This window comes from Sphaeramia orbicularis, chromosome 18 (genome assembly GCF_902148855.1).
Source record: "Sphaeramia orbicularis chromosome 18, fSphaOr1.1, whole genome shotgun sequence".
In the NCBI taxonomy this organism is placed as follows: domain Eukaryota; kingdom Metazoa; phylum Chordata; class Actinopteri; order Kurtiformes; family Apogonidae; genus Sphaeramia; species Sphaeramia orbicularis.
In genome coordinates, this window is record NC_043974.1 from 11,679,952 (window position 1) to 11,703,544 (window position 23,593).

Sequence of the window (23,593 nt, forward strand, 5' to 3'; positions counted from 1 at the left end):
TTGACTCGCATATGAATTTCAGTGCCATCCCATTCCTAGTCTATGGGGTTCAATCTGACGTGGGTCCACCCTTTGCAGCTATAACAGCTTCAACTCTCCTGGGAAGGCTATCCACAAGGTTTAGGAGTGTGTTCATGGGAATTTTGATTTTAAGGTCCTTTTAATAGTCTTTAAATGTCTTAATGGTCTTGCGCCTTCTTATCTTTTAGACTTGCTTTTACCTTATGAACCCTCGCGGACCCTGAGGTCCTCTGGCACTGGCCTTTTAACAGTTCCAAAAGCCAACACAAAAACCCATGGTGAGGCAGCTTTTCAGCATTATGCTCCTCACCTCTGGAACAGCCTGCCAGGGAACCTCAGGGCCGCAGAGAATGTAGACATTTTTAAAACGAGGCTCAAGACCCACCTTTTTAATTTGGCTTTTAACTGATGCTTCTGTTTTATCTACTCAAAGGTTTTATAGTTATATTTAATATATATATCTTCAGATTCTTTTAACCAGTGCTTCTGTTTTATCATTTTAATGTTTAATATGTTTATTATTTTCATATATGTCTTAAATTTAGCTTATTTTAATCAGTTCTTTTATATCTTCTTAATGTTTCTTATTCTCTGGTGTTTCATCAGAGGGAGCCCTCCATGCCGGGGGGGCGACTCCGGGGGCTGTGGCGCCTTCTCTCACTGGGGTCCGCTCCTTTCTGGTGGGTGGGGGTCCCAGTTGGCCCTCTCCCACTGGTTGGGATGCGGGGCTGTGTTGCTGGTGCCTGGTTGCCGGGGTTGGTGGCTGCCTCCTGGTGCGGATGGCTCCCTGAGACAGCGCCTCCTCTTTTACTTTTACATTTTTGTTCTGGTCTACCTGTGCTCAGTCAGTCTTCTTAAGTATGTGTGAGCTCGTGGATTTGCATGTATATGTGTGTGTGTGTGTGTGTGTGTGTGTGTGTGTGTGTGTATGTGTGTGTGCGGGTGAGTGTGTGGGTGGGGGTGGTACTGATTTTTAAACTGATATGTAAAGGACTTTGTGCTACAGTTTTTAATGTATGAAAAGTGCTATATAAATAAAGATTATTATTATTATTATTATTATTATTATTATTATAATTTTGGACCATTCTTCCAGAAGCGCATTTGTGAGGTCACACACTGATGTTGGACAGAAGGCCTGGCTCTCAGTCTCCGCTCTGATTCATCCCAAAGGTGTTCTATGGGGTTGAGGTCAGGACTGTGTGCAGGCCAGTCCAGTTCATCCACCCCAGACTCTGTCATCCATGTCTTTATGGACCTTGCTTTGTGCACTGGTGCACAGTCATGTTGGAAGAGGAAGGGGCCAGCTCCAAACTGTTCCCACAAAGTTGGGAGCATGGAATTGTCCAAAATGTCTTGGTCTGCTGAAGCATTCCCAGTTCCTTTCACTGGAACTAAGGGGCCAAGCCCAGCTCCTGAAAAACAACCCCACACCATAATCCCCCCTCCACCAAACTTTACACTTGGCACAATGCGGTCCCACAAGTATCGTTCTCCTGGCGACCGCCAAACCCAGACCCGTCCATCAGATTGCCAGATGGAGAAGCGCGATTGGTCACTCCAGAGAAGGCGTCTCCACTGCTCTAGAGTCCAGTGGCGGCGTGCTTTACACCACTGCATCCGGCGCTTTGCATTGCACTTGCTGATGTATGGCTTGGACGCAGCTGCTCGGTCATGGAAACCCATTCCATGAAGCTCTCTGCGCACTGTTCTGGAGCTAATCTGAAGGACACATGAAGTTTGGAGGTCTGTAGTGATTGACTCTGCAGAAAGTTGGCGACCTCTTCGCACTATGCGCCTCAGCATCCGCTGACCCCGCTCCGTCAGTTTCCGTGGCCTACCACTTCGTGGCTGAGTTGCTGTTGTTCTCAAACACTTCCACTTTCTTATAATCCAGCTGACAGTTGACTGTGGAATATTTAGGAGCCAGGAAATTTCACGACTGGATTTGTTGCACAGGTGGCATCCTATCACAGTTCCACGCTGGAATTCACTGAGCTCCTGAGAGCGACCCATTCTGTCACAAATGTTTGTAAAAGCAGTCTGCATGCCTAGGTGATGATTTTCTACACCTGTGGCCATGGAAGTGATTGGAACACCTGATTCTGATTATTTGGATGGGTGAGTGAATACTTTTGGCAATATAGTGTATAATTAATAATAACAATAATAACCTTCCTAGTCTATGCATATCTATACTATATGCCAGGGGTGTCAAACTCATTTTAGCTCAGGGGCCGCATTAAGTCCAAATTGATCTCAAGTGGGCCGGACCAGTAAAACGATAGCATAATAAGCTGTAAATAAGAACGACTTAAAATTTTTCTTTGTTTTAGAGCAAATAAAAACAATTTCAGAAAATATGTACATTTACAAACTAAACAAACAAAAATAATGTGAATAACTTGAAAAAACTGAAATTTCTTGAGAGAAACAAGTGCAATTTCAACAATATTACAACTCAATTTACCATTTATACATACGTATTATGGATTGGATCTACAAAGGCACAAAATATGTAATAACAGGAAGAATAGTGTAAAAATTTCCCTTTCAAAATTTCAGGTTTTTCACATTTTATTGCTAAAGGACAGTTTGTAAATGTTAATATTTTCTGAATTTTTTACACTGAAAAAAAGACAAACATTTGGAGTTGTCATTATTTATAGGTGTAATGTAATATTACGATTTTTTGCATTAAACTAAGAAAATTTGGAGTCATTTTTTTATAGCTTATCATGTTATTATTTTAGTTGAGATCACATTGTTCTGTATGTAGAACCTGAACTAAAATGAGTTCGACATCCTTGATTGTTAATATCTTAAGTGTAATTTTTGCGCTTTGCAAATTCATCCCGCGGGCCGGACTGGAACCTTTGGTGGGCCGGTTTTGGCCCCCGGGCTGCATGCTTGACACCCCTGCTATATACAATAATATGAATGACACTTACTGTTAAGTAATTTGGTTTCTGGCTTTAAATTATTATGGACAAATATAATATGATTTATATAAACACATAATACAATAACACATATATGTAAATACATATTCATACACAGATATATACACCCACACATATACATATACACCTACATATATATACACACACACACACACACACACGCATTACACACCTATACATACATATACATGCACATACCACAAACTTATGTAACCCCCAGTGATCCCCAACACCTCCCTCATCCCTGTACCTCTGAAAAATTGTGCCTTTGTACCTCCTTTTAAATTCTTTCATGCTTGGAGATTGCTTTAACTCTATATTAAATCTGTTCAACAGTCTCACCCGCTGACAGAAACACAAAAACCCTTCCTAGTCGTGCATATTAAGTGAATTTTAAAGTTAATTTTCCCCCTTAAATTATAACCCCTCTCATGAATACTGAATAATTTCTGTATATTTGTTGGTAATAGATTATTTTTAGCTTTGTACATTACAGTGATCCCTTATTTTTCGTGGTTAATGGGGACCGGCGCCCCCTGCGAAAATCGAAAATCCGCGAACTGGAGCCGGAGCCCCCCGAGCCTATCCTAGAACTCTCTCTCTCTCTCTTTTAACATTTTTATATAAAATAACACTTACATAGACTCCAGCGGCTCCTTCCTTGACTGATGATGAGGCCCATGATGATGATGATGATGGTGATGATGATGAAACACCTGTGCACTTCAATGAAGACGATGAAGATGACACAATGCACAGGTGTCAAGGGAGCCTTATAGCTCTTCTAGGGGCGCCTCGTCGTCAGATGTTACTTGAGGCGCTGGATCGTCTAGTAATGCAGCTTCTTCGGAGGGAGTTGGCGAAGCAGCTGCAGACGGGGAGGCTGGCGGGGGAGCTGAGGGTTCGGCTGATGGCTTCCGAGGGACAAGGAACATGGTGATGGGGAGCTGTTGCCGTTGCTTCTTCTTTTCGGCGAAGATACTTTTATACAGGGCCATGACACCCTCTATCCTGTTGCCAAATTCAACAGCCCTCACCATATTGTCGTCTATTTCCTTGGCCGTATTCTGCAATTCCCTGGCGATATTGCAGAGCCTCTGCAAGTTAGCAAGAGTAAGGCCCCTCTCCTCTACTTCCTCATCTTCGTCGGGTTGTTCTTCCTCCTCCTGCGGCCTCTCATCTGCTGTGGGGTGGATCTTCGTGGAATTTCCGCGATTTTTTCTTGATTTTTTATTTCTTGATGAATATTTCTGAAAAATCCGCGAATAACTAAAACCGCGGAACTCAAAGCGCGAATTGGCAAGGGATCACTGTATTTGAGCTGTTTGATAGTCCACAATGTCTGTGAACTTGAGTAATTTTGACAGTAAGAATAATGAGTTTGTGTGTTCTTGGTAGCCAACGTTATGAATTGCTCTTTTTTGAATAATAGTTAGAGGCTGTAATGAGGTCTTGTAGTTGTTGCCCCAGACCTCAGCACAGTACAGACTAGGGAACTGTATAGAGTCTGAAATGATTTCTGATCCAAAACCTTCTTTGCTTTATTTATTATTGCAATGCTTCTGGAGACTTTGGTTTGTACAGATTTGATATGGGCTTTCCAACTGATGGATTTCTGGTCGCATTGATACGTTTGTTTATTGTACACGGCCCACGTTCATTTTTAAATCCCCTGGCGCAAGGGTTACACACACAATACATCATCAAAACGACACCTTGGTTGCAGAGTGAGAGGTGTTCCTTTTACACAGAGCTCCGGAATCATGATTTCGCTTTTATCACGGCTCTGTTACTACCTCCAGAGGTGTTACAGAGGTAAGACCAAAATGATCCCACCTGTTGGTTTTCACAGATTAGTCAAGGGTCATGTTAAATTCTCTTGTCATTTTTGTCAAGTTTTAAACCTATAAATATCAATACATTGTGAAAAAAAAAGGTAGTTGCTATCATTTCTCAACCCTTTCATGCATGAACTATGAGAACCTTAGTTAATATTTTTTTCTTGAGTGTTTTTATTCCTTTTTAGGCATGAAAAAAAAAAATGCAATTGACATTTTTTTTTTATGAACCTATTTTTCACGGAGTTACACAAATGTCCACTGAACTGGACACCATGCATTTCATGTTTGAAGCAAAGAAACATGTATTTAAAAGTCATCATCAGAAAGTGATAAACTGTGTGAAAACTATGAAATAAAAACATTTTTAATGCTGCTAATTGCTAAATCGCTAATGTTTTCTTACATTTTTATGATACTCTAATATTACTTATTACTCATTTCATGGAGATAATATCCTCCTGAGACCCAGGAAATTGACAGTTTTAGCTGTTTTACATTAAAAAAATTGTCTTGATTGGAAACTGCATAATGCAACAGTTTTTTCAGATACATTTTAGAAATTATTTTTATTTGATTGATTTTTTAATGGAATGTCCTTTGCAATGGATAGCATTTTTAAAGTAAAACTGTCAAACTTTTGTCTCCTACAGAGGACAACATGCATTGCTGGGTTTCAGGTGGATATGCAAAAAAAAAAAAAAAAAAAAAACTTTTTGTTCCAGATAACTGTTAATTACAGTCTAATAACAATTAGCAATTGATTTACTCCAAAACATGTTACTGCAGATCAGGTTTATCAAGAGCAGCGAAGTTCCAGTAATTGTATGAATTGCAGTGTATGGGATGATGCATAAGCTCCACTATGTTGGCTGACAACAAAACACATGAATAAACAACAGAACAGCTGTAGAATAGATGTCCACTGTAGTGACCACTATGCATGAAAGGGTTAAGATTCTGAAATTGAGAAGTTGTGCAAGTGGTTTCAGTTTTAAAACAAGGAAAACAATGTGGATCGTTTGCTGAGATAATTTGCAAAATATTGCCATCTTGTTACTAGTAAAATCTGGCTTGATGTTAGTTGGAAAACCTTAAAGTTATATATACAGGGTGGGGAAGCAAAATTTACAATGAACATTTAGTTGTTTTTTCTCAGCAGGCACTACGTCAATTGTTTTAAAACCAAACATATATTGATGTCATAATCATACCTAACACTATTATCCATACCTTTTCAGAAACTTTTGCCCATATGAGTAATCAGGAAAGCAAACGTCAAAGAGTGTGTGATTTGCTGAATGCACTCGTCACACCAAAGGAGATTTCAAAAATAGTTGGAGTGTCCATAAAGACTGTTTATAATGGAAAGAAGAGAATGACTATGAGCAAAACTATTACGAGAAAGTCTGGAAGTGGAGGAAGCAACAAAAAACGTACCAAAGCTTTTATTAAAGCTCTCAAATCCCAAATCCTAAAGGATCCAACCAAATCCATGAGAAAAATGGCAATTGAACTTGACGTAGACAACAAGACCGTTAGAAATGCAGTAAAATATGATTTGAAGATTTAAATTCTCATGACTTTCAATAAACTAATCGGTCATACACTGTCTTTCAATCCCTGCCTCAAAATATTATAAATTTTGCTTCCCCACCCTGTGTTTATTTATTTATTTATTTATTTATACAGGGTGCGATTTGTTGTTGGCGGGGGGGGGGGGGGATCAACCTCTCCTCTGGTTTTTATATCCCTACCTCCGGTCAATGAATTTCATCCTGGGGGGGGGGCAAACAACCAACTGAAACAACACTCAGGTTGTGACAGTTTTCTTCCACCTATATCCTACATTAGCGGCACTAACGTTCACCTGAACCCAACTGTCAGCAGTCTCAGAATTTGCGAACGTCCCCATGCACTGGGACGCCATAAATTGGGGCGGGGGTAACAAATTCATGGGGCCCAGCATTTGTGGGGGGGGCCCATAGAACAGTGGAGGGCATCCAGTGGATACAGGTTAGAAGTTGTGAAAATTTCCTGTAAGATTTGTGGTGTAAGAGAGGAATAGAAGCCGGGAGTCGAACGCTGAAAACTTTCGTTTTACCCTGTATACATACATTTTTCTATTTAGATGAAATATAAGACAAATGTTCTAGAAATAAGGCCTTTTTTCACTTTCTTAGAAATCTTTTTTTTTGCAGTGTACCCATCATGCCTAGTGCCTCCAGTAAAGGTTGGTTCAGCTGTCAGGTCTAGGTTCAGCTGAACCTGAATATACTGGATGACCTGGTCTGAACATCAGTGGATTTTTTGTTCTTTTCTGAAATGACAATACTGGGATTCATCAGGCTCAGACTGTGAAAGTGGTTAAGGGAGCATGAGACATCATTTTCACACATGGACTGGCCACCACAGAGTCCAGACCTGAACCCCATTGAGAATCTGTGGGACGTGATGAAGACTTTACACCGTGTTCCTACTCTCCCATCATCAATCTGAGATCTTGGCAAAAAAAAAAAAAAAAAAAAAAAGTGCAAGGGAATGGAAACAATGACATTTATTGTGACGTAGCATAGGCACTGTGATGTGTAATCGATGCTATGTTTTGGGTTTGGGATTTTTTTCCTCATATTTTTGGATATACTGATCATCATATATCTATACTTTCTTGCTAATGAAAACATATCATCATTCTCCTACTAATATAGTTCCACATAAAGCTGTAATCCTTCAATAACTTCTAAGTATCACCACAAATAAAGCTGCACATCCCATCTTTTTAATAAAACTACAACAAATATGACTAATATTTCTTATTCATATGTCAGATAGTGTATCAGAGAACCAACTGTCTCAAGTTTTATTTGGCTCAATTGGAATGACAAGTGACAAAGCAACTTGTGATATTTGTTGTTTGTTGTTCGGTCGCTGTCATCTCCTTTAATACACGCTTTGTGTCACGCATAACACAAGTGACACTACATCTTGCAATGAAACATGACTGCAAGTTTGATTTATTTTTGTTTATTCCATCTGTGACCCACAACTGTTTCAATATCCGACCAACTGCTCTGTCTTCCCAACTTCATGAAGAAATTCTCAAAATTCCAATCTTTCTTTTGGCATTGACTGTGAATTTTTATGTAACAAATCACTTACCTCAACTTCATACTCATTTTTTTATGGCATTCATATATTTCAGTTTTACTTAATGATCACACTTATTTATGGTGTTATCGTACTTTGTACACATTTACCCCAACCTATTGAACTTAACCCATAAAGACCCAAACAGCCACCATTGAATAAAACTGTTACCGATATAAAATGTTAAACACCTGCTTATCCACTAATCCTATCAATTCATGTAAATAATTGGTGTAAAATACAGTTTGTCGTCTTTTCATGGTCATCAGATATGACCCATTTGGACGTTCAGAGGCTCAGTAGTTACCGTGGAAACACCGTCATCTTCTACATCATTTATTCACCAGTATACCCATGGAGTTGGATCAATGACAATGGATGGAGACACTTGTTTTATGTTCACTTAATATATTTTACTGAAAAAGTCACTTTTTCTTCACTTTTCTCTGTTTTTGATGTAGTAACTAGGGATGGGAATCGAGAACCGGTTCTTTTTGAGAACCGGATGCCAGTAGCTCGATTCCTTGGAATCATTTGCCTGCCTGCGTAACGATTCTGCTTCAATTCCGCCTTTGTTGCGCATGCGTGATGACGTCACACGTATGCTGCATTGTTTTGGTAAGAACGTAGCCAACATGGTGTTGAGGCAGAAACGGTCAAAGCTTCCATTTCTTCAAAAGGGTGGAATCCCTCCAGTATATTTAAACATTTGTTGACAGCATGTGATTAATTTGATATGCAACTTAGTGGCACTTGTGAATCTAGTGGCAGAGTGAATACCAGGCCGTCATCCGGGCCTGGTTCCGGTACAGACAACAAACATCGTACCCCCTCAAATACAAGTTTCCGAAGGTAGGGGAAAGGAAATGAGGTGCACAACAACGGGAGACGGGCCGAGTCGAACTGGTTCCACGCTGTGGAAATGTGGCAATAGAGAAATAAGTAATGCGTAGAGCTGCAACCGATTAATCAACTCAAAGTGATCCAAAAAAATCATTCAACTACAATTCTCCGGAATCAAAGCTTTGTTTCCTTCATTTCTTTGTTGTTAAACATTGGTTCCACTGTTGTGTTTCACACGGACGCTTATTGTGATGCACAAAGAAGCTTCAATTCAGGAACACTGCAATAGAATATCTCCCTTCAATCAATTGGAGTCGATTAATTGAATCGGGACTTTTTGCATTGATTTCAAGCACCTAGTCGATTAATCGGTTGCAGCTCTAGTAATGCGTCTTTAGTTTCACTTTCACTGCACACACCACCCCCCCCCCCCCCCCACAAAAAAAGAAGAAAAAAAAAAAAAAAGGACCCGGCATCACCTGTTATTATTATTTGTACATACTGTATATGCTATATTTTCTGTGCAGAGACGGAAATATAAGACAGTTAATGCAAACACACCCGTTTGTACTCTTTTATTCCCTCACCCAATGAGAATCGATAAGAGAATCTATGAGGATAGGCAAATCGATAATGGAATCGGAATAATTAAATTCTTATTGATTCCCATCCCTAATATTAACCCTCAACTTTAACCTATAAAGACCCAGTGCTACTTTTGTGTCAGTTCCCGAATTAATTTTTCTTTATATTTACCGTTTCTTAAGAGATGTGTCACCATTTATTATGTCATTATCCTCTGTATTTTGCATTTTTTCAGTGAAAAACAGGTATTTTCCTGTATATAATTTTGTGATCATGCAGATGTTCATAAAAGCTCAGTTTAAAGTTTAGGGTTATTCGATCAAAAACAGAGAAAACTGAAGAAAAAGTGACTTCCTCAGTCAAAACTTTCATTAACTGAACGTAAACCCAGTGCTTCCGTCCACTGTCATTGATCCAACTCCATGGGTTTTACTGTCGAATCAATGTTGTAGAAGATGACGGTGTTTCCATGGTAACTACAGAGCCTCTGGACATGCAAATGGGTCATATCTGATGACCAAGAAAACATGACAAACTGTATTTTACACCAATTATTTAGATTTATTGATATGAGCCTTTATGAACATCTACTTGATCAGTGAATTAAATAGTAGTAGTAGTTTATTCAGTCGTGAATTACTTTTAACAACAAACAAAAACAACATATCCATTGTTCAATATACAATGCGACTGAAAGGGTTTAGGCTGAAGTTAAGACTTATTTTGCGTAACCCTATTTACAATTAACACAATGTTTCCACATGAACAAACAAACAATAAAATTTTCAATGTTATCATTGCTAGATATACAACAGAAGAGAATACATATTTAATTTTAATTCAGGTAAATCATGTCCTTATCTCAACTACAGTCTACTCTCATTATACCGCCAACTTCCATTCACAGCCAAATTGGCAGTATAGCGAAAATGGCGTTACAACGGGTTGCGTCCATAATGTGCATGTCTTTACTATATGATGTCTATGCTGCCTCCGTTAACCCGTTCTAATTGCGTTTCTAAATAAATCTTGATTCTGTTATGTTGTAAGGGATCATTTAAAGTGGGGAAACATTTTAAGCATTATTATACCGTGTCGGGAAATGACACCCCATCATCTTGAGGCTTTGGCTTAATCCCACGTCCTCTTCCCGACATCCTGACCTACTGAGTGTTCTGCGATAAATGAACGGTGGCCGTTCCGTAGACCTACTCGTAGCTTGTCACGATCAGCATCTGGCGCGTTTGTTTCAGTGCATTGTTAAATTTTTATGTGTACTCGATGGCAATCACGCTGGCGGTATAACGGTCGGGAAATCAATGGTATAAGTGTTGTTTGTGCATGGAACTGGGCTGGCGGATGGCGATAGGCGGAAATGGCGGTAGCTAATGGAATAATGCATTGGGGATTTTTGTGCAATGGTTTTGGTCGGCGGTGAGCGAAAATGGCGGTATAACGGCGGGCGGTTTAATGAGAGTAGACTGTACCAATATTGATCCTACTCTTTTAAAGAAATATTTTCTTTAGTCAATCCTGAGCTCTATATTTCTGAATAACTGTTAATTTGTACATCTTTTTGAAAGTTTTAATTGTTTTAGACTGTTTGAAACATTGGAAAATACCTGATTTTTAGTGGAAAAAAGCTAAATACAGAGGATTACTTTATAATAAAATGGTGATAAATCACTTAGGAAATGTTAAATGTAGAGAACAAAACCTTTGGGAACTGTTACAAAAGCACCACTGGGTCTTTATGGGTTAAAGTTAATACAGATATTTTAATATGAAAATGGATCCTAGAACAGCACATACTGGGATTAGATGTATCAATATTCCAGTATCACACACTATTTTTCAGCCATTAGTTCATTATGATTAGCTATTAAAGTGGGATTTAAAGCGGAGGGGGGTGAAGATATGGTATTGCGGTGCAGTGGGCAAAAAATACCTCCCGAAGTGACTTGTGCTGTGAGCTAAACTGGATCTGACCTCCATAAGCAGGATCCTGCTGTGGCGTCCTCCTATCAGACCCTGGACCAGGTCTGTGTACTCGGCTGATGATTCAGCATTACCCCAACCGACAATCTTTAGCATAGCACCTGTACATCAGAGATAACAATACTCTCATTAATTTTATCAGCTCCATTGGGTTCGCTAGGTCCTCCATATTTCCTGTAAATATTCAAACACTCCTGATAAAAATTTTAAGACCGGTTAAAAAATTGCATGAATTTTCATTTTGCAATGTTGGATCTTAGAAAGGTTCAAAGTAGAGTTTTAAAATGCAAAAAGAAGAAATGGGAGTGAGACAAAAAAAAAAAGAGTAAACAATTTATTGAAAACTACAATTAAACTGAAATAAGCTGTTCATCAAGCACATATTTTAGCCTGTTTTGACCGTTTTTGAGTACCTTTGATTAGGGCTGTGCAATTAATCGAAACTCAACTACGATTTCGATTATTACACGCAACGATTACAAAAATTATGTAATCGAGAAAATACGATTATTAATTTTGAGTTGTTTAATTCACACACACGCAAGCTACCATGAGCTGCTCTGCCCCGCCCCCCTCTAAGCTACAGCTGCCTGCTAGCCGGCAGGTCCACCCCAAGAGGAAAGTTGTACCTAGCGGTCTGGAAAAATAGCAGGAGAATCGCAGCAGAAGTGCTTGGTAAACAAAAAAGGCAAGTCAAATTCAATTGTATGGAATCACTTTGGGTTTGATGAAGAGCAAAAACCCATTACGTGCAAAAAGTGTTTCGTACTTGTGTCCGCACCGACCGGTAACACAGCAAACCTTTTTAACCATCTAAAGTTTAACCACCGCGACCTTTATCAGAATCTTATGAAAAACTAAAACACATAAAAAAAACTCCGTCTACAACTTTGTCCGCAATACAATCTTCAGTCTCCGAATCTCTTTACGCTGCAACTCCCGTATTAACCTAACTGAAACATCACGGCACGCCACTGAATTTACTGTTTCATACTACATTGAACATACTTGAATTTATAATTTGCACTTTACGTGAGTTTTTTTTTATTGCTCCAGTTCTATGGCAAGTCTAGAGCAGTTTAATTCCAGTGCACTATTTATTTACAAAAGGAAAAATACTTGAATTTACAGTATACTTATTTGCATTCAAAATTTTTTTGTTTCATACAAAAGTGAACATACTTTGTTTTAATGGTTAAAAGTTTTATTTATATTTAAAGAGTATATCTTACATTGTTTTGCAAGAAAAAAAATAAACTTTAAGGTTAACAAATAATCGTTTTTAATAATCGTGATTTCAATTATTGCTAAAATAATCGTGATTTTTTTTTTTTTTTTTCTATAATCGAGCAGCCCTACCTTTGATTTTGCCTTTATATACTATTTTGAAATGTTTACTATACCCGTGTTTGGTATCATTTTTTTCAGCACAACTTCATCTATATCATCTGCCTATTATTTTTTCACTTTAGCCTACTATATCAACATAAAAGGACAAAAAAAAACACACAAAAAATATACAATCCAACTTGAAAAATGTATATAATTTATTGCATAAATACCACAAAGATGCATAACGAACCTTTTCAAAGACTTTAAAAGTGAATATTGGTCCCAAATATTAGGTATATAAAATCAAAATTGTAATAAACTAAAATTATACTCAAATATTTGACATAAAAGCATATCTTTACATAGGCATTTTCTCCGGTTTTCTCACCCCCCACCCCACCGGTCCTCCCGGTTTCCGCATCCAGTTCAGGTGGGGGTCATTCTCATCCTTACCTGTAATGCTAATGCAGTCTGTGGATTAGAATCCGCAGACTCGGCCAGTTTTTTCTGTTTTGAAAAAGGACAAAAAAATGACGAAGAGATGGTCAGAAACATAACGCCCACCCCACATCATTTTCATACTTTTATTCACATTTGTTTGTTTCAAAACATCATATTTCTGGTGGTATTTGTATTTCTATCAACATCAAATAAAAAGTGGGAGAGTGTTTCAAGTCTGCACTTTTGAATGCAATTATCCCCAGTGGTCTACAGGACTGACTTCCGATGCTACGATGTGTTGAAAATGTTGTGATTCAGTCATGGGGCCGTGACCGTGGACCTCTAAGGGTTAATAACGATGACACACAACTTCATATCATGCAGCAGTTCTGTGAATGTCTGTGAAAGTCGGCCCAGGGATCTTTAGAGTTCCATCAAGACTCAAAAATCAATAATCTTCTCAAAAAAAAAAAAAAAAAAAGGCAATAAACGCTGCTCTTTAATGAAAAACGGCATCTTCATGTGGAAAAAAAAAAAAGGCATGCAGCAAGAAAAGGGAAGGAAAATCGATCAATCATGACCTGACGACCTGCAACACAGAAGAACAAATATAGACCAAAAATACCCGCCTAGGCTTCACAGATCACTGCCCTGTGTTTAATTTATTTGTTTTTATTATTATTATTACAATTACTCTACAAGAAACACCACTACAACATACAAAATTAATGTTTTTCCATTCAGCTGTTTTCATACATTCATTCATTATTACATGCATAAAGTTTCATCAGATTTTCTACTCTTCCTGCATCACAATCCTTTCACGCAGCTCTCTCAATTTGTAGTTATGCAGAGATTACAGTGATCCTGACCTTTGACCCTATGGACCAAAACCTAAATGATATACAGACCTGATCAAAATATTAAGACCAGTTGAAAAATAGCTAGAATTTACCTTTTGCACATTTGGATCTTAATGAGGTTTTAAGTAGAGCTACAATATACAAAAGCAAGAAGGGGGAGTGAGACAAAAAGCACTTTGAAAAAGTCATTTATTGAAAACAACAAGTAAACTGAAATAGGCTGTTTATCAGCTGATCAAAAGTTTAAGACCATCGCTCAAAAAATTACAAAAAACTTTCCAAACCAGAACAAAAAATTTTCTCAGTAGGACTCAGTAATGAGTAGCTCCACCGTTCTTGTTAATCACTTAAAAAATTCGTTTGGGCATGCTTGATGCGAGTGTTTCGAGGAGGCTGGTGGGAACATTGCTCCAAGTGGTGAAGATGGCTTCACAAAGGGCATCAACTGTGTGGAACTGATGGCCGTTTTTATAAACTTCCCTTGCCATCCATCCCCAAATGTTCTCTATGGGATTTAAATCAGGGGAACATGCGGGATGGTCCAAAAGAGTGATGTTATTCTCCCTGAAGAAGTCCTTCGTCAAGCGAGCATTGTGAACTGCAGCGTTGTCCTGTTTTTAAACCCAGCTGTTACCACACAGACCAGGGTCCTCAGTCATGAGGGACGCCCGCTGCAACATCTGCACGTAACCAGCCGCCGTTTGACGACCCTGCACCACCTGAAGCTCCAGTGTTCCACTGAATGAAAAAGCACCCCAGATCATGATGGACCCCCCTCCACTGTGTCGGGTAGAAAACATCTCAGGTGGGATCTCCTTGTCATGCCAGTAACGTTGGAAGCCATCTGGACCGTCAAGGTTCAATTTTTTCTCATCAGGGAATAAAACTTTTTTCCACCTTTCAGTGTCCCATGTTTGATGCTCCCTGGCAAAGTCTAAACGGGCAGTTTTGTGGCGTTGTAGGAGACGAGGTCTTTGAATTTGTTTTTTGTTTTTGAAACCCTTTTCCCGCAGATGCCGTCTGATGGTTATTGCGCTGCAGTCGGCACCAGTAAGGGCCTTCATTTGGGTCGAGGACCGCCCTGTGTCTTGACGGACAGTCAATCGGATCCTCCGGCTCAGCGCAGGTGTAATTTTTTTTGGGTCTACCACTTGACTTTTTTGTTCCATAATGCTCAGGATCTGTCAAAAAATTTAGAATGACTGTCTTACTGCGTCCAACCTCAGCAGCAATGGCACGCTGCCAGAGGCCTCGCTTATGCAGCTTGACGATCCGACCACGTTCAAGAAGAGAAAGCTTCTTAGCTTTAGCCATCAGGAGGGCATGACCGTGTGAATGCCCGACAGAAAATGAGGATTTTGAGCAGATTTTGGCTTTTATAGCCTGCGGTCTTAAACTTTTGATCAGCTGATAAACAGCCTATTTCAGTTTACTTGTTGTTTTCAATAAATGACTTTTTCAAAGTGCTTTTTGTCTCACTCCCCCTTCTTGCTTTTGTATATTGTAGCTCTACTTAAAACCTCATTAAGATCCAAATGTGCAAAAGGTAAATTCTTGCTATTTTTCAACTGGTCTTAAGATTTTGATCAGGTCTGTATGATCCAGAGCAGTAGTTCAGTTTGGGGGCAAAACCATACACCAGTGGTTGGATAGTCTCTGGGGGGAGGGGGAAGGGGTGTCACTAAAAACTCACTGGCTATTAATACAAAGAAGATGCAGCAGATTCTCCCCGTGTCAAAATGTAAGCAGTGTTTCCAACTTGGCAACTTTGTCACGACTTTTCAAACCCTCTTGGTGACTTTTTTTTTTTTCAAAAGTGACTACCGACAAACCTAGCAACTTTTTGTGGTGGTACTGGACACTTCTATGATGTTTTGAAGTCTGTACGTTGCACTGCTTATGGAGAACTCTCTTCAATTTAAACCCCATTACCATCTTTTAGCGACTTCTAGTAAGTTTTAGAACAGCCAATAGCTAGTTTCCTCCAACACTGAATGCAAACGGTTGGACTATTACAGTGTATGTCACCTAAAGACCCTGTGTAACCCATGTTGTCGCATTACTTTTAGAGTAGTGTACCACCGGGTCCCAAATTTTTCTGTGGATCGGGGATTGGGGGTGTTGTTGGGCAGGAGGCTAGTGGAGGTTAGTGGACCTTTGTTCAAAAAAGGTTGAGAAACACTGTCTTACGCCAAAGTTAGGTGGGTGATGACTAGGGCTGCACGATTAATCATTAAAAGATTGCGATCTCTATTCACACATGTACATGATCTCCTTTCTTCCTTTCTCCATCCCCCCGGTTGGCAAATTTGTTTTTTGGGGGGGAGAAGAATGAAGGGAGGCATTACCAAATGTGCAATTTAAACCCCATTACCACCTGTTAGTGACTTCTAGCGACTTTTAGAACAGCCACTAGCTAGTTTCCTTTCTGAGGAGTTGACAAAACTGAATGCAAGTCATTGGACTATTACAGTGTCTTTCACCCTAAAGACCCCGTGTAACCCACGTCGTTGCATTACTTTTAGAATAGTGTCCCCCCGGTCCCAAATTTTTTCGTGGATTGGGGGTGGGGTTGGGCAGGAGGCTTGTGATGCCATTAGTGGGCCTTTGTTCTAAAAAGGTTCAGATACATTGCCTTACGCCAGAGTCAGGTGGGTGATGACTAGGGCTGCACGATTAATCGTTAAAAGATTGCGATCTCTATTCACACATGTACGCGATGTCATTTCTCCACCCCCCTGGTCGGAAAACTTGTTTTTTGGGGGGGAGAAGAATGATGGCAGGTACTACCAAATGTGCAATTTAAACCCCATTACCGCCTGATAGTGACTTCTAGTCATTAAAAGATTGCAATGCACGTGATCTCCTTTCTAAACACGGACGATTCTGAAGCATTTTATTTCCCAGGCTGCATTACAAACAAATGCCCACAAACACAGAACCGCCACTGCCTCTTCCCTCAACCAATGGTAAAGCGTCTCTACAACTTGTGAGCCTAGTGCTGTCAGCTGGAGTTGAGTGAGGAAAGAGTGAATTACAGCGGAGGAATGTCTGTGAAAAAGGGAGTGAAATGGATGAAAACCCTAGTGGTAGTGGCCAGAGTCACCCACCTGAACTCGTGCTGATCTCATATCGGTCTTCTTTTCTGTCGTCCAGATCCAAGTGTCGTTTCACTTTCACTTCTCTGACTTCTGTTCTTCTTCTCCTTTTCTTTGCCGCTGAGGATTATTCAGCCTTTAACCAAGAATCAAAGGTCTCGCCCTCTCCAAAAATTTTATATTAACAAAATTCCATTGTGCCAACTGGGAAGTTTCTTTGCGCTGCAAACTTTCACAGATAAGTTGATGTCACTTAGCAACCCGGACCATAAGTGACCAGACTACTTGCGGAATGATACAAAAGACGCAATCAGAGGTAAAAGAATCTATTTTCCTTGACAGCGGTGCAGTAAACATTTTGTGAAAAAAATTGTGCCAGAGAATCGTGATCTCAATTCTAAGCAAAAAAAATGTGATTCACATTTTTGCCAGAATCGTGTAGCCCTAAATGGAAGTCTCCAAATCCTCCTTCTTTTCAAGCATGGGTCAATGATATGTTGTCATATGTTGTCATCCACCCAAACTCGTGCCCAATAAAGGTTCGCATTTGGCGGGGTTAATCTCATGTTGGTCTTCTTTTCTGTCGTCCAGATCCAATCTTTTCACTTCTCTGACTTGTTCTTCTCCTTTTCTCTTCTTTGCCGCTGAAGAAAACTCAGCCTTTAACCAAGAATCAAAAGTCTCGCCCTCTCCAAAAATTTTAGATAAAAAAAAATCCATTGTGCCGGCTGGGAAGTTTCTTTGCAAACTTTCACAGATAAGTTGATGTCACTTAGCAACCCGGACCATAAGTGACCAGACTACTTGCGGAATGATACAAAAGACGCAATCAGAGGTAAAAGAATCCATTTTCCTTGACAGCGGTGCAATAAACATTTTGTGAAAAAATCGTGCCAGAGAATCGTTCTCTCAATTCTCTGCAAAAAAAATCGTGATTCACATTTTTGCCAGAATCGTGTAGCCCTGAATGGAAGTCTCCAAATCCTCCTTCTTTTTAAGCATGGGTCAATGATGTCATATGTTGTCACCCACCTGAACTCGTGCCCAATAAAGGTTCGCATTTGGCGGTGTTAATTTCATGTCGGTCTTCTTTTCTGTCGTCCAGATCCAAGTGTCGTTTCACTTTCACTTCTCTGACTTCTGCGGTGTTCTTCTTCTCCTTTTCTTTTCTTTGTTGTTGAGGATTTTTCAGCCTTTAACCAAGAATCAAAAGTCTTATCCTCTCCAAAAATTTTATTTTAAAAAAATTCCATGGTGCCGACTGGGAAGTTTCTTTGCGCTGCAAACTTTCATAGATAAGTTGACGTCTCTTAGCAACCCAGACCATAAGTGACCGGACTATTTGCGGAATGATACAAAAGACGCAAATCAGAGGTAAAAGAACCCATTTTCCTTGACAGCGGTGCAATAAACATTTTGTGAAAAAAATTGTGCCAGAGAATCGTGATCTCAATTCTAAGCAAAAAAAATGTGATTCACATTTTTGCCAGAATCGTGTAGCCCTAAATGGAAGTCTCCAAATCCTCCTTCTTTTTAAGCATGGGTCAATGATGTCATATGTTGTCACCCACCTGAACTCGTGCTCAATAAAGGTTCGCATTTGGCGGTGTTAATCTTATGTCGGTCTTCTTTTCTGTCGTCCAGATCCAAGTGTCGTTTCACTTTCACTTCTCTGACTTCTGCGGTGTTCTTCTTCTCCTTTTCTTTTCTTTGTTGTTGATGATTTTTCAGCCTTTAACCAAGAATCAAAAGTCTTATCCTCTCCAAAAATTTTATATTAAAAAAATTCCATGGTGCCGACTGGGAAGTTTCTTTGCGCTGCAAACTTTCACAGATAAGTTGACGTCTCTTAGCAACCCGGACCATAAGTGACCGGACTATTTGCGGAATGATACAAAAGACGCAAATCAGAGGTAAAAGAACCCATTTTCCTTGACAGCGGTGCAATAAACATTTTGTGAAAAAAATTGTGCCAGAGAATCGTGATCTCAATTCTAAGCAAAAAAAATGTGATTCACATTTTTGCCAGAATCGTGTAGCCCTAGATGGAAGTCTCCAAATCCTCCTTCTTTTTAAGCATGGGTCAATGATGTCATATGTTGTCACCCACCTGAACTCGTGCCCAATAAAGGTTCGCATTCAGCGGTGTTAATCTTATGTCGGTCTTCTTTTCTCTCGTCCAGATCCAAGTGTCATTTCACTTTCATTTCTCTGACTTCTGCACTGTTGTTCTCCTTTTCTTTTCTTTGTTGCTGAGGATAACTTGGCCTTTAATGAAGAATTAAAAGTCTCGCCCTTTCCAAAAATTTTATTTTAAAAAATTCCATTGTGCCGGCTGCAAAGTCGCTTTGTGTTGCAAACTTTCATAGATCAGCTGAGCAACCGGGGCCATAAGTGACCGGACTACTTACGGTATGATACAAAAGATGCAGATCAAAGGTAAAAGAACCCATTTTCCATGACAGCGGTGCCATAAACATTTTGTAGAAAAAAAATTGTGCTAGAGAATTGAGAATGATCTCAATTCTCAGCAAAAAAAATCGTGATTCACATTTTTGCCAGAATCATGCAACCCTAGTGATGATAATGAAATATTAAGTTAAATCTAAAATGTTTATCATCTTCTGTGACTTGCCAAAATTGTATCCTAAAGAGCTGTTTTGGAATGTTTTCATGTACTTAGAGCGTAACAGTGCACAGACGTCTAGCTTTTATAGTGACCTAAAATGCACTATATGGGAGGAGGGAAAAAAAAGTCTTTGAATAATTGGATAAAGTTGGTGTCTTTGAGCAGCTTTGAGGACAACAGCCTTTAACTGCCGCACCACACCTGCTCAGTGTGTTACACAACAGCTGGCAGGTGTGAATGAGGTGCGAGCATGCATACGAAGCAGAGCGTCCCTGACATACAGCGTGCTTACTCAGCTAAAAGGGTCAAGTGTCCATAAAAATAAACTGCGACGAAGGGGAAAACTAAATCCCGCATGTACCAAAAACTGCTCATTGCGGGTAAAGAATGTGCACACTCATCACAGACGCCACGGCGAGTCAGATGTTTATTACTGAAATATTCATACACACCTTCCATATAAGGTATAGATGGCTGGGTTCCCAGTCGCCGTTCATAGGGTTTGGTCTATAGAGATTTCAGATTCTCTTTGTGGGTGTAAATAAATTATAACAATAAATGTCAGAGTGTTACTTCCTTCAAGTTTTAAAGGTGACAACAAAGTATAATCTTTTCATCTACTACAGGAAAGAAATCTCAATTTCTACAGAACGCCATGACTTTGAGAACAATGTCACCCATAAAGTTGGAATCGGTTTGTTTTCAGACACTTTCCTCTTTTTATTTCTATTTATATAAGTCACTAGCTGGGTTTCCATCACCTTCAGAAATGTGCAAAATGTAAATTGCGTATTAGAAAACTGGTAATGAAAACACCAAAATGTTGCAAAAACTGTTAATGATCGGAAGTTTTTACGCTCTCATGAGGTGGTTTTTTAGACATTTTGATATAGAAGTATAGAGAGTATGCACGTGACGTCACCGCTGGCGGAAGTCATCACGGTTCCACCCACTGAGTGGCAGAAAGAGGGAGATGAGTGACAGCGATGGCTTCAATACCGTCTAAACTGAAGAACAATATTTAATAAAAAATGACGAAGAGCTGTTGTGTGATTGACCCTTATGAAACAAAAATATATGGCAATATATTGAAAAATATAATGCATTATATTAAAAAATACATTTCCATATATGGGAAAGTAGTGCATATATTTCCAATATACTGCAATATATGCTTTAATCATATATTGATACATATAAAACATATATTGCAATGAAGACAAAAACTGCCCTATATTTTTACATATAGTTTTATTGAAACTCAGTTTCTTTCCATTGACACAAGTTTACATAAAGCAGATATTTGTCAACACTTACATTACTTGGTATGCATAATAACATATTTCATGAAAATATGTATTGTGATATACATGAAAAAAATGTTAACTAAAAAAAAATGCCCAAAAAGATGCCTTCTTAGTCATTTTGGCAACATAGGATGAAAAAGATGTACATATATATATACATACATATATTTTGAAGCCTATTATTAAATATATAATTACATATATTTAGTAATACACTAGATAAAATATGTATTTATATATGCATACATACATTATGAAGTTTATTACTAAATATATAATGACATATATTTACATACATAAGTAAATATATTGTCATATATGTTTCAGTATATGGAAAGCGGCAATTCCTTATGTATTTTTCAATATATTGTAATATAATACAAAATATATTGACAAATATATTATTCTGTATATTTTAAATATAAATATATATTATACAGTAATACATTTTTCAGTCAGTAATATATTGACAGTCAATATATAGAGAAATATATTTTCTTTGCATGAGGGGATTGTATGAACAGGTTTAAAAAGCAGTGGAAGCTATCGTTTTACAGACACTGAAAGACAAATAAAAGAGAAGCAGATGGATCCACAAATCCAGGAAACCAAACCTAGATCTGTGGATCCTGTTTGGTGTCAAGTAACATTAATTTATGCTGTATTTTTGGGTAAAATCAAACCTTAAATGACGTATTGTTTTGGCTAACGTTACTTCTTAGTAAAGCTCTTGGTTTCATGATCAGATCTTTCATGGTTTTTGTCTTCATTTTGTGATTCTGAACCTTGTGCTCCTACATAATTAGTAAACTAACTGAAACTGAGGCTAATCTAGTTTTTCAAATATGGGAGAACTGGAGAATAAAGCTACAGGGGTTGGACAAAATAATGGAAACACCTTAAAAAATCAACAAAATATAATTTAATATGGTGTAGGTCCGCCTTTTGCGGCAATTACAGCCTCAATTCTCCGAGGTATTGATTCATACAACTTGTGAATTGTTTCCAAAGGAATTTTAAGCCATTCTTCAGTTAGAATACCCTCCAACTCTTTTAGAGACGATGGCGGTGGAAATCGACGTCTTACTTGAATCTCTAAAACTGACCATAAATGCTCAATAACGTTGAGGTCTGGGGACTGTGCCGGCCATACGAGATGCTCAACTTCATTAGAATGTTCCTCATGCCATTCTTTAACAATTCTAGCTGTATGGATTGGGGCATTATCATCTTGAGGTGAAGGTGTTTCCATTATTTTGTCCAACCCCTGTACGACAAAGTATTAGGGCCACATTAGAAAATAAAAACACTTGTCACTACAAGTATAAAGTCATAAAATATCGATATAAAACCTGTAATTATGTGATAATAAAGTCGAATACAAAAATAATCACAATGCTATGAAAATAAAGTCGTAGTTATAAAAAAAATCTCATAATTTAACAAAAATGTCATTCGTTTATGAGATTAAAGTCGTCATATTCTGACAATAAAGCCATAATATTACAAGAAAAATGTTGTAATTTAAAAACAGGTGGAAAAATATCAGAATTTACCAGAATAAAGTCGTCCCCTGCTGGTCCACAGCAGTAGTATCTGTGTTGGATAAAGTACTTGATCTGAACTAGACTCAGTAAATCTCCTCAGTCCCAGTAGATCATGCATATATTCACTGGGGTCAGTCCACGGTCTACTGGAAATGCACTTTGGATCAGCTGGTTCTGGGCCCTAGTTTTGGACCCTGGTTGTCAGTGATGATGAAACCATGCATATTTGTTTCAGGTAAAAATAGCGATGATCCCCTACACCCTGGATGTCAGGATACTCCATTTCTGTCCACATGTCAGTGTTCATGGACCTTTTGTTCTTTGGTAGCTCGTATGGATCCATGTCCAGTCCAATTGTCCTTCATTTAATTTCATATTTCACATTTTCCTGGTCTGGCTGTGTTTACTGCTATACTCCGTCATGTTGAGCAGGTTGGTTTTTGCCACTCGGTCTGACTTAGAGGGGCGTGGCCCAGGGGGGAAGTGATGTATGTGCATATTCTCTATAGCGCAAAAGTGTAAAAGAAACACATTTTGCACATTTTTACACATCTGCGCATCTATCTTCTATCTTCTTCTGTTTTTTATAAGGCACTCAGAATGTACATCACTAACAGATTTAAGATGTTGAACGTGAACTGTGAATTGGAACACACTGAGCAACAAGTATTTGAATTTAGGCCCAGTAGCTTTTGTTTGGAGGCTGTTTTTATTTTCTAAATCAGTCCAGCTGTAAAATCATCTTTGTTGCCTTTGTTGGTATGTGCTTGTTGTTTACCATGTTGGTATGTGTCGCTTCCATTACCATTGTTGGTATGTAATTATTGTTGCACAAAGAAGTCAATTAGTAGCAATCAGGAAGCTTGTACCATTTCCATATTCAAAATAAATAAATTAAAAAAAAGAGAAAAGTATAAGTATCATAAGTTCTGCAGACTATCATTTAGATAGCGACTATATGTAATATACATCAGTTTTCCC